The following is an 18,436-nucleotide window of genomic DNA, read 5'->3' on the forward strand; positions in this document are numbered from 1 at the left end:
CTCTTTAATACTCCTGGTACCTGCTGGGCCCACCCACTACTGAATAAACTCACAAAAAGAAAAAAACAACTAGTCAGATGATCCTGGCACCCCAGTCCCAGCTCAAACAAATGCTAATATGGGATTCCATCTGATAACGGCACCCACCCACGGCTGCTGGGATACCCCCCTGCTGATGCTGCCCCCCACACTCATCGCAGCACACACCTCCCGGTACTTACAAGTACTGAGTTAAGTAGGCTTACCTACAGTAGATAGGCCTGCTGTTCCTGCTGTGCTCATATCAGACCCTGTTGCGTGCGCTGATACTCTTTTTCATTCCTCTATGGATTGCAAGGGATGCAGTGCTTGTGCAGTAAAGCCACAAAATGCAATAAAACTGTGATAAGACTGAAAAAAACCCTATATAAAATAATAAAAGCTTGTGGCTGCAAAAAAGACAGCCACACCGTTTTTCTACAGTGGTCCGGCTCCTGCCACATCAAACAAAAAACTGAATTGACTTCCCTGAGCCAGGAGGTGAGGTTATAGGGAGGCTGGACCGTTGCATCCTGGGAGTCTAAAAGCTTTAACCGTTTCGTGCCCGATCCTCTGACGCCACCTGCAACCCAGGGTTTATCCTGTAGATACTACTGTGGACCCTGCAGGAGAAATATCAAATTTACTTACACGTAATAATTACAATATTTACAGGTCTGTTTTTGTGAAAAATGATACATCTACCTCTTTGAGTCCTATTAGAAGAAAAGTGCAATATAAATAACATTATTATTATTATTATTATTATTACTTATAACCACCCCCAAACTGGTCAGCACATGGCGGGAATTCATCAGAAAGTGCGTACCTCCCAAAAATAAAATGGAACCTTCCAGTGCCACTTTTCTGTAACTTTTCTGTATCTTTTACTGCCGTGGATTGATGATGATGTTCGTCTGCTTTTATGGATTCTGTTATTGCACATGTACATTTTTTGTTGAATGTTCATGAATGTGAATGGTTGTTGATAATAAAGTGCTTGTATTGGATTGGTTTGGGTGGGCATATGTGTATGAAGACAGAGCTGGCTGCAGATTATTTTCATATGTTTCCTGTCCATGCTGGATACACATAGACTGGAGACTGTGTCTAACATGAGAAGATAAAAGTTAATTGTTGATAAAATAAAAATGTATGTATTACATAGATTTATTAAATTAAAAAAGGGCTTATCATTTAAAAATACGTTCCCATCTAATATTACATATGTTGTGCAGAGTTCTTTCAGAAGAGTTTTTTTTATTGGATTTCATGTGTAATTTTAATTAATTTCTGACAGCTTCGGAATGCCCTGTCATTTGGAAAATGTGGGCAAAGAGAATACCAATGCGACGCCACCCTAAATCAAGTTAACCAACCTTCTGGCACAACATTATGACCCTTAAATGTAAGTATGAACAACATCTGCTGCGTCTAATAGCTGGTTGTAATGTACTAATTTTGTATCCATTACCTTCCCTGTAAGAAAATAAAAATAAATCATTACTGGTATTACCACATACTTTGTATATATGCAGAAACTACAAATGTGTTCATTAACACACAGTAATCTTAATTATTATTTATATTTACTGGATAAAAATGCCTTTTTGTCAGAGTGACCTGTTGTTGCTATGGAAGTGACTTCACATCTAGTCTGGTAGGACAATTTCACATATGTGTCGTACAACTGCTAAAAGCATTTTTATTAATACAAAGTTTAAAGCATTTTTTTTTGCTACATACATCTGTATATATCTGTCACTTCCAAATATTAGACGCACAAACATAATCTTACAAACTTTTACAGTGTCATAGCAACCGAAAGTAATATGTGACTTGATAGGTATAGTTCAAACTATGGAATGTTTGGTTTAATATTGACTAACTCATGTCTCCAGAATACCCAAGGTCCTATTGACCAGTATTACATTCCAAGGAGGGCAATAACTCTGAAAATAGCAATTAGTTTTATGTGTTATGAATGAATAAATGAACATTGCCTGTATTTACTAACAATTTGCTAGACCAAAAGCTAAATAATGAGCACGATTACATTTATTAATTTCAAGAATATTTGGGATTAGTCAGGGGCATTTTTAAGAAAGGAGGGGACCCGCTTGCAGCACCTGTTGTGGGGCCCTCCTTTCCGGCAGCTAGTAGAATCTGCCATAATGCCAGAGTCCACTGCGCATGAGCAGGTCTCCAGGAGCATGGTGCCTGCACCTTGTTCCCAGGGACATCTCCAGTGCGCATACATAAATCACCCGCTGTGGTCATTTTCCAAGTGATTCGAGACTGCACTGCAAGGCCGCCGCCGTGGGACTCCAGAGGATAAGTATAGTACATGGGTACAGTGTGTGCGGTGTGCCCCCCCCATTCCCCCCCCCCCCTTCCGAACCTAGGGGTTCGTGTGTACTGCACACACTGCACCCATTGTAGAATTGCCCATGGGACTTGGGATCCATAAAAATGAGTGGGATGCAAGAGACTCGGCACACATTAGGGGACCTGGTAATAAATATAGTCCCTGCAACTGTAGTTCAGGGATGAGGAATGATTATTTTAATGATTTCTGTTAATTAAAAGGGTGGGGTGGATTTGCAGCATGCCAAACAATGCAGCACAGAAATATGCATATTTATGCACTGCTGCCCTTATTCAGTAAGGGACGCAAAACTACAAAAATCACAATCAAATGATTTTTGTACTTCTACGCATGCGCAACAGCCGCAACGTGCATGCGTGAACTAGCAAAATGCAATCGCATCCCAGAGGGATGCAATCACACTTTTATTGACAGTAGGGAGGGGGGGGCATCGATGCGGCATCATGGGGGTGTGGTCCGGCAGTGGCGTGGCTGCGGGGGGCATACTCAAATCCCAGGTCAACGATGTGATCACAATTAGATTGCAATGTTGGGTGGGACTTTGCCAGCTGGGCAGCCTTGCCCTGTGCTGGGTGGAACCCAGCATGCGAGTGACAGCAGTAGCAGATTGTGCTATTTAGCAGTATCTGCTACTGAACCTGAATAGCGTCCTGTGTCCACTTGTATGCTGTATGGATATATTTTTTCCTAGAAAATGCATAAACAACTACAGTAACATGAATTGTGTCCATTTTAATATCTGTATGGCAAAGTCATTTGTTTACTTTTGTACCCACTTTGCTATTGTCTTGCACATAAGTTGGGGTTCAAAACAAAATTAGGCACTATGGTATAATAAGCACGCAAACCAATTTTCATACATGACCCTCATATCCATCAAGACAAACTATTGCATCAGTAGGTTTTATTTATGTAGGGACTATTTCATGTTACAGAACCATTAAAGTTCAAAATACTGTAAGATTTTAGAAATTCTTTTTTCAAATTACTCTACTTCTACTGCAACTTAAATACTGTAGAATAGTATTTCCCCATTCTGTTATAGACAACTAAACCTACTTCCACCAGTTAAGGACAGTGTGCCCTTGAGTTCTCATACAGATTAAAAAGCTGAAATTGAAATATTTAAAACTGATGCAATGTTATTTACGTCAAAACTAGCTATGGTAGGGGCAGTAGATTAAGCTGTCTATACCACATTCTACATACTGTATGTGTTGTACCCTGGGGTGCAGGGGCATAACTCCCAGAGGCAATGGAGAAACCTGCCTCCAGGCTCCAAGCCCTGAAGGACACCTGCATGTACAGCAGCACCTGTGTGGTTCACAGCAAGATCAAAGTGTAACCACTCTCTTCCAACTGAGCTCTGTGGTGCTCCTGGTGCTACTGCAGCGTTAAACAGCTCTGTCCCCGGAACCATGCTAACACCTGCAACAGGGCACAGAATGACCCCTGCCTGGTTGCGCTAATGATTTAATGATTTTCTAAAAACAGTGTGATCAAGATGACTAAACTTTTATAGGTATACTATACCTCTCAACTGCTCCGATTTTTGTGGGACAGTCACATTTTTTGGGGACTGTCCCATGGGGGGGGGGGGGGGGGCAGTTTGGAGGCCCCAGTCAATCACTGCTCTACCTAGCAGAGCAGCATTGAATAGATGCTGTGCTCATGTGCACAGCATCTATTCAATGGTGACAGACGGACTGGGGGCATGCCAGCAGCTCGCAGATTACTGGGCATGCCACCTTAGTGACAAAAAATGGAGGATGTGGCCTGCGATAGCGTCACTGCCGCAAAGCCATGCCCCCCTTTCACATAGGACATGCCACTTTTTTGGGCGCAAGTTTTGCAAGTATTGATACTAACATTGCTGTCTGCAGCAATATATTGATACTGACATTGCTTGTTCGCAACTATATATTCACTGTGATATTTCTATTGATATCAAAGTATTATTATTATTATTATTACATTTTATTTATAGGGCGTCACAAGTGTTTCGCAGCGCCGTACAAAGGACAGTACAGGGAGACAAAACTTAGCATAACAGTAAATAAATAACAAAAATGGAGTGCAGGTAACAAAGAGCACCACAATTCTCAAAGCATAATACAGCTTAGATGTAAGTAGCGAAGGAGTAATCATTGTACTACTTGGGGCTGGCGGCCATAGATAGAGAGGGGCCATTTACCAGCAGGAGAAAAAGCAGGTAAAGATGGTCGCTGAGTTAAATGTGTGAAGAAGAGGGCTTAGACAAGAGGAAAGAGGGCCCTGCTCTGAAGAGCTAACAATCTAGTGGGGAGGGGCAACAGACAGATGACATGAGGTGTAAGCAAGCAGGTAGAAGCCTGATGGTGGTATGCGAGCAAAGCAGAGATGTCCAAGGCATGGGGCAGGGGGATGCAGGAGCAGGCTAAGGACTAGGTTATGCATTGGAGGGGTACGCTTTGATAAATAGGTGTGTTTTCAGTGCCCGTTTGAAGCTTTGCAAGGTCAGGGAGAGTCTAATGGAGCGGGGGAGCGCATTCCACTGAAGGGGTGCAGCACGGGCAAAATCCTGAACTCGTGCATGGGAAGCAGTGACCAAGGCAGAGGAGAGGCGACGGTCATCAGCCGACCGTAGTGGGTGGGAGGGAGTATGAAAGGAGAGGAGGTTGGAGATGTAGGGAGCCGTGGAATTAGAGATTGCCTTGTATGTGAGGGTGAGGAGTTTGAAGAGGATTCTGTAGGGGAATGGGAGCCAGTGTAGATTTTGTCGAAGGGGAGTGGCAGAAGTGGAGCGGCGGGAGAGGAAGATGAGCCTAGCTGCGGAGTTGAGGACAGATTGGAGGGGAGCGATGTGGGAGCAAGTGAGGCCAGTGAGGAGCACATTGCAGTAGTCGAGTCGTGAGATGACCAGTGAGTGGATGATAAGTTTAGTTGCACTCTGGGAGAGAAATGGCCTGATGCGAGCAATGTTGCATAGCTGGAACCGACAAGATTGCGCCAGAGCTTGGATGTAGGGTGCAAAGGAGAGGGAGGAGTCAAGAGTGACGCCCAGGCAGCGGAGTTGGGGAACGGGGGAGATGATAGTGTTGTCAACAGTGATAGAGATATTTGTAGGGGGTGTTGCTCTGGCTGGGGGAAAGATAATAAGTTCAGTTTTATCCATGTTGAGCTTCAGAGAGTGCTCAGACATCCAGGAGGAGATGGCAGAGAGGCAGCTGGAGACCTGAGAGAGGACAGAGCGGGACAGATCAGGAGAGGAGAGGTAGAGTTGTGTGTCATCAGCATAGAGGTGGTATTGAAGGCCAAAGGAGTTAATGAGCGCACCCAGGGAAGAGGTGTACAGGGAGAACAGAAGGGGGCCTAGGACAGAACCTTGAGGGACACCAACAGGAAGGATGGAAGGGTGTGAGGTGGTTCCGGAGGCAGACACAGAGAAGGAGCGGTTAGTGAGGTATGAGGTAAACCAGTCAAGGACGGTGATACTAACATTGCTGTCTGCAGTACTTAGTACCTTGTTTGCAACTATATATTCACTGTGATATTTCTTTTCTTTTCACTCAGCACAATAAACATGGTTAATGTGATGCCTATGCAATAAATTCAAATGCAATTTGACGTTGTGTGAATTCATCCCTAAACATACTGTATAAGTATGATTTTGGTGTGTTAGATGTTATTTTATTGGGGACACTGGACTGTCTGCATCTTGTAGGTCCTACAAGTATGCAGTCAATTTGACGGCTGTCGGGATCCCAGTGGTCAGGATACTGAAGCCGGAATCCCGACACCCAGTGAAATGCTGGCGGTCTAAATCCCGCCCACTGCCCGGAATCCCAACTTGGGTCCACGCCACCACCTGAGGAGGAATAGATTAGTATGGTGAGTGCAGCGAGCCCGCAAGGGAATATTCTGTGCTCATCACCGTTATACCAGCTGTCAGGATTCCGGTGTCGGTCTGCTGACCACCAGGATCCCGACAGCCGGGATATCATGCTGATCCCACCCTACCTATTTTTATTGGACCTGCTGTTTTTCCTACCATTACAGCATCAAACAAATCATTACAGAAACCAGATACTCTAATTAAATTATGTTTAACTAATTACTTACCCTAACAGCTCACTAGCAGCAGCAGCAGCATGCTATGGATGCGTGCACACCAGCACAGATAAGAAGTGTGTAATGATCGTGTGCTGCTGTCTCTCTCCCCTGTCAGGGGTTACCACAAGCGGGATAATGAGAGTTGTCAGCAGTGACTCCTGAGCAGCTATAGCAAATCACTTGCAAAGACACTCTTGCAAAGAAACTCTTTAGTGTCACCCCTGGCTGAATCTGAAGAATCCGGGAGATTTGACCTACAAAGCAGGGCAGCAGGGGATTTGTAGCTGAAACAGGAGCTTCCCTGAGGATGCGGGAGGGTAGGCACCTACAGATGTGTCCTTTTACATCCTTGCTGCATACAACAGCCCTTCAAGTTGCGCCATGACATGGCGGGACTCTGTAGCACCAAGTGTCTTTTTGCATTTTTGTCTGAAAATGCATCTTAGATGCAATGTAGTGCAATAGGATGCACAAGCAGCTTCTGCTGATTAAAATGATATGTGACATGCCTATAGTCTGTGTGTGATTGCGGCTGTATCTGCATCCGAAATGCCACATTCAGGAAAACACTGAAGCTCAGCATTTTGTAAGCGAATACAGTTGCACTCACACACAGAATATAGACATGCTGCATATCATTTTAATCAGCAGAAGCAATGGCAGGTTAGAAATCACTCAGCGCAGCTGTTGGCAGTGTCATGGCAGGACAGTGCTTCCACAGTGTGGCTGCATAACACAGAAACATGGAATTTGTGGCAGATAAGGACCACATGGCCCATGTAGTCTGCCCATGTACATGCACACACTTTAATTAAATCTATGACATGAGGACAACGTATCCCATCACCTGCAGACACTTTATTATCTATAAATTCAAATCTATAATGCATGTAACTACCACAGTCCTGACACCACCACCTTTGAAGATCAATCATAATGACCTGCAGGTAAAGTCTATGATCACCTTGGCGGCTAGAAACAATAAGAACAGACCAGTGAGGAAGCCCAATTCAAGAAAGAATGGGCTAGCGTAGAGACACTGAGGGGGCAATACCAATAAGAATGGGCCAGTAGGACTCCCTGAGGAGCCAATACCACCTTCTTCAGACCCCCCCAAGAGCCATGCATGCTAAACAGGTGAGCGCCCACCCCCCACCCTGTGGGCACACCAATGCCTTCATTACATTGTTCTGAGATGTACACAGCGGATACGATATGTTGGCATATTGTCCAGGTACACATCATTCTAGTGTGTTCCCGTTCTCTAGACTGCATTACAGGTCACTGTCAGTTGCAGTTGGAATCCTCTTCATAAATTACTGGTCAGTGCATTAGAGAAATGAATCAGAATCTGTTAGATAACTATGGAATGTTTTAACATCATTACTATGTGTTAATTGACTTTAACTTAGCGACATTTACATAAGCCAAAGGCTATTAAATGCTACAGAAAAAAGCTCAAATTGTCTTTTATGTAGCAATTACGCTCACAGCTTCATTAAAGGCCTTATAGGCTGTAGCTGAATATTGTGATGAGCCTATTTTGACTTACTGTACCTTGTTACATTCCACCAGTTTCCAAACATCCTTATTAGAGCTGGCAAATTAATAGCACAAATTATAACATTTCTCCCTAAAAATAACTGCTATTATTATTAAATGTTATTTCTAAAGGGGCTAATTCAGACCTCATCTCTAGGCTGCATTTTCGTACAGCCAGCGATCAGGTCTAAACTGCACATGCTTATGCACCGCAATGCGCAGGCGCGTCGCACGGGTACAAAGTGGATCGCCGCTCAGCGATGGGTTTGTGCAACGGATCCATTTGCACAGGCATTCGCAAGGAGATTGACAGATAGAAGGCATTTGTTAGTGGCAACTGACCGTTTTCTGGGAGTGTTTGGAAAAACACAGGCGTGTCCAAGTGTTTGCAGGGAGGGTTCCTGATGTCAAGTCCGGTCCTAGACAGGCTGATGTGATTGCAGCGGCTGAGTAAGTCCTGGGCTACTCAGAGACTGCATAAAATCTGTTTGTACAGCTCTACTATACATGCGTTCGCACACCTGCAAAGTGAAAAGACACTCCCCTGTGGGTGGCGACTATGCGTTCACAGGACTGCAAATAACCCCTAGTGAGCGAACAGGTCTGACAGGCCCAAAGTTCCAACATATTACACAATACTGTACATTTAGGGTATCATGATACAAATTACATACAATGATACAAAACAGATGGTAAAAGAGGTCCTGCAAAAATAGGTTTACAATCTAAAGAGGTGAGAGGAACCCTTGGTGCATACAGTACGGTGGTGCAATAACCATTGTACAGTAGATGATAATTCGCATATGCTCTGTCTGTGAGAGTACTCAGCTTAATGTTTTCATTGTTGAATTTTTGTGACCATGGAAAATGTTAATCACTAAACTCACAAATCTTACTTCTAGCAAATATCTAACATTTCACATTTCAGCAATATTGGAAATTCATATTTACATAAAACCCAGAACAATCAGAAGTAATTGCTATGATCAACCATTAATTCTCATGAAACTGAAATATATTGCCATATTTAAACCACTAATTTACCTGAGAGGATGCTTTATTTATCTTCTGTAAACGCTTCTGTAATTATTTCTTTGGTTACAAGTGCCCTTGTAATCAAGTAGTTCACATTCTTCTACAGTACATTTTCCATGTTCGCGACCTGGTGAGTGATGGGTCTTCACCTGATATGATGGGTTATACGCTTGGTTGATCCATTCTTCCCTCTACACCAGTCTTGACAGTGCCTCCACCCAAAGCCGCGATTGGGTCGGAGTGCCACTTATACCCTAAGTGTGAGGGTTTCTGGTATACTCCTCCTCTTCCCTATATGAATTAGCTCCATTTACTGTTACCTAAGACTCCCAGTGAGTAACTTCCCCAATGTGTTTTCTTATTCTGAGATTTTGCTTACCTTCCCTAAACCCTTATACTCACTCACACAATAACCACATATTTTCAACCAATCATACCACTCTAGTTTGTCATCTAAGTTTTGTCTAATGGCTGACCGGTGGCGCGCCATTCGTTCCTTAAATTGCCTGGTGGCCTTTGCTATATACTGTGGGAGACCACATATTTCATATATAACAAACTTGCTGGAGCAAGTTAGAAGACTGTTATTCTTTCTTCTCTGAATTAGGTAGTATTGTACAAACAAATTTCCAACTTCAAGATTACTGCCAGGTATACATATAATGCAACAATAGTTCCCTAGTTTGCTCCTTATAAAGTGATTATAGTTTTTTGGAGTATCAATGTAGTTAATATTATTTTGGTGTTGGGTTTGTATTTTCACAATATTTTTACAGACAGAACCCTTTGGATTGCAAACCGACAGGGCCACCATTTTAAACGACACAGCCCAGTACAGATGAAACAGACAGGTCCACCCTCCAAGCCGCACCACAAAATGCCATGACCCCCCTCACATAGTACTAACATCAGGGCCGGATTAAGGCAGGTGGGGTACCAGGGCGATGGAGGTTGTGGGGCCCCAACTATCACTGGCAAAGCACCACTCCCAACGTGTGTGCAAGCATGCACACACACCGCACTAACACATACACCAGGTACGTGCAGTGAGGTAAATGGCTGAGGAGGCGCTGGTAATCGCCAGAGCCACATTTACACACAATATATGAGCCAAAGGGTTCATGTGGGCATTATACACAGGTGCAGCAGTATATACTGCTATAAATTTGGTGAGATTTAATCAGAGATGTGCGGAAAAGATAGACAGGCGAGGTACTGCCTCACTTGCCATAGATTGGACTATATAAAATTCATTAGAATAATAAAAAGAAGATATTTATAATATTTTCTTTGTATTTTTCATATACTTTATATAGTCAAAACTCTGGTTTAAATGTTGGTATGACAGGAAAGGCTCTGCCTCACCTGCCTCACCCCACCGCATGCCACGGATACACACCGTGTGTGTGGGGATGTGGTGTATGTGTGTGTTAGTGTGTGACATATGGACAGCGCACCAGAGCACAATCATCTACCCACCACTGGACCGCTACAGCAGCATGACAGCGCACCGGTGCACACAGACTGTCTTGCAGGACTTCCCCTCATGATCCCGCGAGACTGCCAGTGCATGGAGGATCTCCCTGGCAGCCGCCATTAATGAACAGCTGAGACGCCAAAGGGGACTCCTTCGATTCAAAAACAGAATGTGTGGGGGCCCCTAGCGTGTGGGGGCCTCAGGACGGCCCCCCCCTTTGCCCCTTGCTTAATCCAGCTGTTACTAACATGCACCTCATACCCCACAGTCCTCTCAACCTGACAAAAAACTGTGTTCACCTATAATGCCTCTGCTCAGCCATGTGGTACCATGTGTCCTTCTTCTATTCCTCTATACCACTCCTACCCGGCAGCAACCAGCCATGGGGGACAGAGTTAAAGTGACAGTTAGGGTAGGGTAGGAGGCAGCATAAGGTTCAAGACAGGGAAGGGTCCAGAGAGACACATGAGTTGGCCACAGGAACACATCAGAAGGGGCACCAGAGGCACACATGGAGAGGGGGAGCCATAGGCACACCCGAGTAGAGATGGTGGCAAAGGCAGGAGCCAGGCAGAGGCAGTGCAACTGACCAGCAACACCAGCAAGGAGTTGGACATAGGCTGTGCACCACCAGCAACTGGTTGGGCACAGTAAGACCCATTAGCAACCAGCAAGGGGTCAGGCAGCTACAGTGCAACCCACCAGCAAGGAGTCAGACAGCTGGGTCTGCTAAGGTCCTTCAGTGCCACATTCATAGCTGGATCCAGGGAGGGGGGGGGGAAGCACTTTTTTCAAAAGGAGAACAGCAGCAGCACTACTGCTATTTCCGTCAGTCAGATTTCATAAAAGAGCCGGCAGGCACTAGGACCCGCTGCTGCTCTAACAGCAAGTCCGTGTGGTAACCAATGGGGATGATGGAGCTGCAGCTCCAGCCTCCCCCTGCTCACACTGCAACCTACCTCCCCCACTGCCAGCCAGCCAGAGTCCAGCCCAGGCGCGGACGTCAAATGCCAGCATCGAGTAAGACTGTTACTTATGACGGCGCAGAACGCTTCATTAGCCCTCACTGCACCGCCCAGTTTCCCAGCACTTCCTCCTCCAGCTTTGAGAAGGCGGCTCGTGTGATTGTGACAGGGCTGTCCTGCAGAAGTCTTATGCTGCTTGTTGGAGATCCAGCTGGCTGCTTCTGCTAATCAAAGATGGGCAGTTCGTGTCCTGCAGTCTGAGTTTCACTGCAGTGCCCAAAACAAGGTATGCTGCACCTACCACCACCAACTAAAAGCTATAACAATTATATTGTGCTGGGGTGCCTTCCAGGCTCCCATAACTAATGGAACAGGTGACCAACATTTCAAGGCCCAATCAGCCTTTTCGTCAGGGTGAAACATTGGCAATAAACCAGGATGCGCTCCTACACCCAATCATTACCTGATGGCGTATTCTGTGAGGCCACGCTCCCTGTGATACCACTCCTCTCATCTGGGATCACGCGTGCCTTAGGTGCATGTAAAATATAACTATTACCATTCCCCTATCATGGTGACCCCCCTTTCATTTTCTTCTGGATCCGCCCCTGGCCACATTCATTGCTTTGTTTGTATAATTATATTAAAGACTAGCTTCTATCTGTGGCTTTACTTATGTGTATTTAGCATTTAATGCAGTTTGCAATGTTACTGTAGAGCCTCCCTGTATACAGTACTTGTTGATTTGGCTGTATTGCTTTCAGTGCAAATATAAAAGATTTTTGCTTTACTGACTCGACAACAGGCTACATAAAGCTGACCATGCTAAAAGCAACCAGTTCTCAGGTCCACCCCTAGCGATCTGGCAACTTGTTAATCATCATAGCATAGCAGATGTTTAGTGGGAAGAGTAAATGAAGGCTGCATAGGCATGAAATTATATAAGGGGTCTTTGGTTTGTGATGGGTCAATGATGAGAGCTTTGCTAGTTAGATCAGCCCCCCCCCCCCCCCCTCCCGGTGGGTCTGGCGTTTCTGCATGAACCTATCAGGGTGTTTAGGGGAGGTAACATAGGGGGGGGGGGGGGGGTATATAGATAGGGAGCCAGCAGCAGCACTTCCTCTTGGGTAAGTAAAAATCTGCAGCTAAGTGGTCTCCCTATTTCTCCTTGCATTTCTGATTTTGCTGTCCTTTTATACTTTTTTCCTTCTCTTCTCTTCTCTTCTGGCTTACTGCTTTTCTAGTGCCCTCTGTGGAGTTTTCATTGTGATTCACTGGTTTAATTGTGACATGTCTCGGCCCAGGCGCAATGCTCCCCCTCCCCGGCTGAAGCCGCCCGCCCTCTTACTTCCGCTGGGGGCCGCGGTTATTGTTAACTGCGGCCACCCCCAGCGCCTTCATCACCTCTGCCTGGTCCCGTGTTGCCGGCGGCCTCCGTCCTTGCTGCGCCGGTCCCCGCCGGGTCCCCGCCGGTTCCCCGGCTGCCTCACCACTGCGGTCTGCTTCTGACGGGGGGGAGGGGCGCCCGATGACGTCACGCCATCCTGGCGCCTTGCGGCGTGACGCGCGGCGTTGACGGACCCGGCAGTCGGTAGGGATGGACATCGAAAGCAAACCATCATATGATGGCAATGTTCCACCATTGAAACTTTCGATGCAATGGTTACTAACCATCACATCAAAAGTATTCGATGGTGAAAACTAGTTATATGACTAGTTCATGCGCAAAAGCCTGTATTTTCGTTTGCAATGTGGGAATTGAGATCGGGGGCAGGACCAGACTCTGAGCAACATATTACTTTATCACTGGACATTGTGTGTATAATATACATATATATTATACACACACAATGCCCAATGATGAAGTAACATTGCCCCCTCAGTGCCAAATATACAATGCCCCCACTGTGCCAGATATACAATGCCCCCACAGTGCCAGAGATACATTGCCCCCACTGTGCCAGCTATACAATGCCCCCACAGTGCCAGATATACAATGCCCCCACAGTGCCAGATATACATTGCCCCCACTGTGCCAGATATACAATTCCCCCACAGTGCCAGATATGCAATGCCCCCACTGTGCCAGATATACAATGCCCCCACAGTGCCAGAGATACATTGCCCCCACTGTGCCAGCTATACAATGCCCCCACAGTGCCAGATATACAATGCCCACACAGTGCCAGATATACATTGCCCCCACTGTGCCAGATATACAATGCCCCCACAGTGCCAGATATGCAATGCCCCCACAGTGCCAGATATGCAATGCCCCCACAGTGCCAGATATACAATGCCCCCACAGTGCCAGATATACATTGCCCCCACAGTGCCAGATATACAATGCCCCCACAGTGCCAGATATACAATTCCCCCACAGTGCCAGATATACATTGCCCCCACTGTGCCAGATATACATTGCCCCCACAGTGCCAGATATACATTGCCCCCACTGTGCCAGATATACATTGCCCCCACAGTGCCAGATATACAATTCCCCCACAGTGCCAGATATACAATTCCCCCACAGTGCCAGATATACAATGCCCCCACTGTGTCAGATATACAATGCCCCCACTGTGTCAGATATAGAATGCCCCCCTGTGGCAGATATACATTGTCCCACTGTGCGCTCATTGCCCCCCCACCCCTTACCACTGGCTCTGTTTCTTCTATGTGAGGGGAGGAGAGCGCAGCATAGCGTCTCTCTTGCCCCTCAATTCTCTTTGATGCCCGGTCTCACTCTCCAACGGTGGCGGGGTCAATCTGAAATGATGCGCCGGTTCGTTAGCCAATCAGAGCTCGCGGACCGGCAGCCAATCAGGAGCCGCGGCTGCCGGTCCATGATCTCTGATTGGCTAGTAAACCGGTGCCTTATTCAGATTGACCGCGCCGCCACCGATGGATAGTGAGACTGGGCATCCAAGAGAATTGAGGGGCAGGAGAGGCACTGCGCTGCGCTCTCCTCCCCTCACACAGAACGAAGCCAGCGGAATGCGGTATTGTGGACGACCCGGCGGTACGGCGTACCGGCTGGGAATTTCTTACAATAATGTGGATGGCAACTTGCTCAGTGCACGGTTTGCTTTGCTGTCTCACATGGGACCAATTCCGATGATTATGGTGTGGAGTTTGTATGTTCTTTCCATGTTTTTTGTGTTTTCTCGGTTTTTCCCACAGTCCAAAACATACTTAAGCAAGGACTTTGTCCATAGCCCTCCTAAATTATTCCCCCTGATCAATGGTGGTGTATAGCTGGGGTGATATAAATATCAGTGAGTGTCTCCTCTGAATCCTCCTGAGCTCCGAGTGTCTGTGGCTTCTGCTGCTGCAGGGTAAGGTCTGGGATCTGATTGGCTCTCTGAGTCAGTGACAGCCAATCAGAGCTTGCAGTGGGCCCTGTTGCCTAGCAGCAGCCTAGAGAGGGGAGGGGGTGAGGGGACTGTCTGAGCAGGATCATGTCTGAAACAGACAGCCTCCAACGGACTTAGGAAGTTTCCCTGTTAGACACAGCAGCAAGGGGAGGCATAGCTATTTGGATTTAGAAAAAAACAAGCCACCATCGGAAGACCATCGAATGACTATCATTCGATGGTGAAAAACATCGGGAGGGCACCATTAAATGCTAAAAACACTACCATCGAAACGAAAACATCGATGGTTCGGAAACATCGACCATCGATGTCCATCCCTAGCAGTCGGTTCCCCTATCCTGCATTCGGCGGCGCCTGCGGCACTGGCGGGCGGCCCCAGCATGCCCTCTCCCCAGGCGCTGTTTCCCGCGGCGGCTGCCACGCAGCTAGGGCCGGCCCATAGTTATGTGAATGCTCCTGTGGTTTTCCCTGGGGACAGCTGCAGCGGGCCCTCCGCGGCTGCTGATAGTGCAGCGTCTCTGTCTGCTGCTGCAGGCGGCCATGCAGTCGGGGCTCTCCCATGGCAATCATTAGGTGCTGCGTTGGCACCCCCTGATGGTCACACTAGCGTATTACGCTTTATGTCCACACAGTCGGTGGTGTCGGATAACGTGGGCGTTCCTGGGCAACCGCCCATGCTCCCCGCCCCGAGTTTGGTTTATCGGAATTTTTTGTCGGTGGGCATGCCATCTCCCCAGCCTTCCCGGACCTTTACGCTTACCGCTCCCCGTTTCTTCCCACGTTTTTTCCCCCTGGGCAATTGGTGCCTCTGACATTGCCGTATGCTCTTGCGCAGCTCGCGGGCCCCCACAGGTATTACGCGGGTTCGCAGCAGGTGTGTAATTCCACTTTTGCCACGCCCCCATTTTACCAGCAGCCTGATAACCCTTTTCTCATGCCAGGTGGCCCCTGTCAAGCGGGGTGGCCCCTCTCTGCTTTTGGAGCTGGCCCGTGGGCTCAGATTTCTGATGCACCTTCCAGCGCATCCCGGGCCCCCCTCCCTGTCCCTGCGCTGCCTCTGCTGCCCAGTCGCGCTCCGCTTGAATTTTCCCCTGCGGCGGCCGATACGCCGGTTGTGGCCCCTGCTGTAAATCAGGTGATTCACCCTTTGCTCTCTCCCGAGGTGACTGGCGGTGGGGTGTCGCTGCAAGTCCACGGTGGGAATCGTATGGCCGGCCCGGATGGTGCTCCCACGGCCTCGGATGTCCTGGTTTCAGATGCAGTGTCGGCTTCGGGCGTGGGTGCTGGACATGGCGGCTCAGCAGGTCCTTCAGTGTTGGTACCAGCTCCGGATCCGCCGGCCGGCGTTTCTGCTGATGGTGAGCGTGTAGTTCTTGATTCCTCTTCTGTGGTTTCTTCTTCTGGTTCTGACGCTAGCAGCGACTGGTCCGGCTCCCCCTCGCGCCCGTGCAAGATGGCCAGGCTGGTGGTTATGGCAGTTAGGAAGGAGCTAGGTGTGGTCGGATGCCCGCGTAAGACCAGGAGCCCGCCTGAGGTGCCTGATTTCTTAGACATGATCCACTGCGCTAACACGGCGGTCACTAGGGGCTTGCGTAAGAGCGTGAAAGATAGGATTAATAAGGGTAAATTTGTTGACGTCTTTACTGTAATGGCAGAGATGAAAAAGGCTTATGCTGCAGCTAAAAAGGCCAGCCAAAACTCCTTTCGCAATTTTCAACAATGGTTGCGTGGGTTCTTGATTTTTTCGGCCTGCTACTTGAACACTAGGCCAGGGGGGAAACAAGAACATTGTATGGTATTTGTTTTTGGTTAACGAGACCCTTATACAGTATAAGGGTTCCGTTTGGCGGCAGTATGACACCAAATTCCGTGAAAAGCACGACGGCTCCAAGGTCATGCCTTTCGGTTGTAAAGACATCGAGGTTTGGTTGGAGGTCACCAACCAGGACAGGCAACTGGTTGAGGCCCCATCCAAAAAAGTTTTTGCTGGTGGCAGGAAGAGCGCGGGTCCCCTTGGCAAGGGCAAGTGTTTCGCATTTAATGATTCCAAGTGCAACAGGGGGGCGAAATGTCGTTTTCGCCACTCCTGTCGAATTTGCGGAGTGGCCCACCCTGCCAAGGACTGTAAGTCCCCACCTGGCGGTCGCCGGGCCGATCACGGAGAACCTTCCGCTGGTACTCAGTAAGACCCTTCCCCCATACACGTTCTGGAGCTGTCGAAGTGGCTGGCACGTTACCCACATTCCGCGGATTCCGGTTTTCTGCTCGACGGTTTTCGTTTCGATTTCCGGTTACCCATCCCGATTCGGTTTTGGTAGTGTCCCGCAGGAATTTGCAGTCTGCTCTGGATTCACCGCACGTGGTTAGGCAGAAGGTGGATGCGGAAGTGAACTTGGACCGGATGTGCGTCCCTTTTTTCCAAGGTTCCTTTGCCCGACTTGTGCATCTCCCCGTTGGGGGTGGTGCCCAAGAAGGTTCCGGCAAGTTCCGTTTGATCCAGCACTTGTCCTACCCCCGGAGAGGTTCTGTTAATGACCCCATCCCTGCGGAGTGTTGCAGGGTACGTTATCAACTTTTCGACGAAGCTCTTGAGCTGGTTCGGGGATTTTGTGAGCATGCCCTGCTGGCTAAGTTGGACATCGAGTCTGCCTTCCGGCTCCTCCCGTTGCATCCCGGTTCCTTTTGGTTCATGGGTTTTAAGCTGGATGGGTCCTACTACATCGACAAGTGCCTGCCCATGGGGTGTTCTGTCTCTTGTGCCTATTTTGAGAAATTCAGTAGTTTTTTAACTGGTGCGTTCAGGTGAGCACGTGTCACACCGGTTTTGCTCACTATTTAGACGATTTTCTCTTTATAGGCCCCAGAGACAGCGAGGTTTGCTTGCGCGTCTTGCGGTCCGCATCCGTTTTGTTTAAGAGTTTTGGCATTCCCATCGCGGAGGATAAAACCGAGGGCACTCTGTGTTGCCTTTCTTATCTCGGTATCGAAATCGACACAGCGGTTGGTTGTTGTCATCTTCCCAACGACAAGGGCAAGAGTAGAGTCAGGCTCCGTCAGGTTCAGTCCCTTTTAGGTTCCTTCAATTTTGCATGTAGGATCATACCGATGGGCAGGGTTTTTTGCCACAAATTGGAGAGGGCCACCTCTGGGGTATCCAGACCGCATCACACCATTCGCCTGTCTCGGGAAATTAAGGATGACCTTAGAACCTGGGCTTCATTTTTGGAACACTTTAATAGGGAGTTGTTATGTCTCCTTCCACCGGTGTCCAGTCCCTACCTGCAGCTCTTTACTGATGCCGCGGGTTCCTCCAGTTTTGGTGCCTTTTTCCAGGGCGAGTGGTGCATTGCTCCTTGGCCCCAGTTCTGGGTGTCGCGTGGTTTCACGGCTAATTTGCTCTTACTGAATTGTTCCCAATCATTGTGGCAGTCGAATTGTGGTCGTCTCGGTTGGTTAACCAGACGATCATTTTTTGGTGCAACAATTTGGGGGTGGTTCATGCAGTAAATAACCAACGGTCCTCCTCCCCCCAGGCTCTGCT

At 47.7% G+C, this 18,436-nt stretch overlaps 1 long non-coding RNA gene across 1 annotated transcript in view; it reads left to right on the top strand.

Moving 5' to 3' along the window:
• The window catches only part of LOC134911529 (uncharacterized), a 146,597-nt gene that overhangs the window by 102,711 nt on the left and 25,450 nt on the right, over nucleotides 1-18,436 (top strand). The window contains exon 3 of the long non-coding RNA XR_010176643.1: nucleotides 1,319-1,426. This is a non-coding gene — a long non-coding RNA (uncharacterized LOC134911529). The remainder of the gene's footprint in view (nucleotides 1-1,318; nucleotides 1,427-18,436) is intronic.

Source organism: Pseudophryne corroboree, chromosome 4 (assembly GCF_028390025.1).
Source record: "Pseudophryne corroboree isolate aPseCor3 chromosome 4, aPseCor3.hap2, whole genome shotgun sequence".
Lineage (NCBI taxonomy): Eukaryota > Metazoa > Chordata > Amphibia > Anura > Myobatrachidae > Pseudophryne > Pseudophryne corroboree.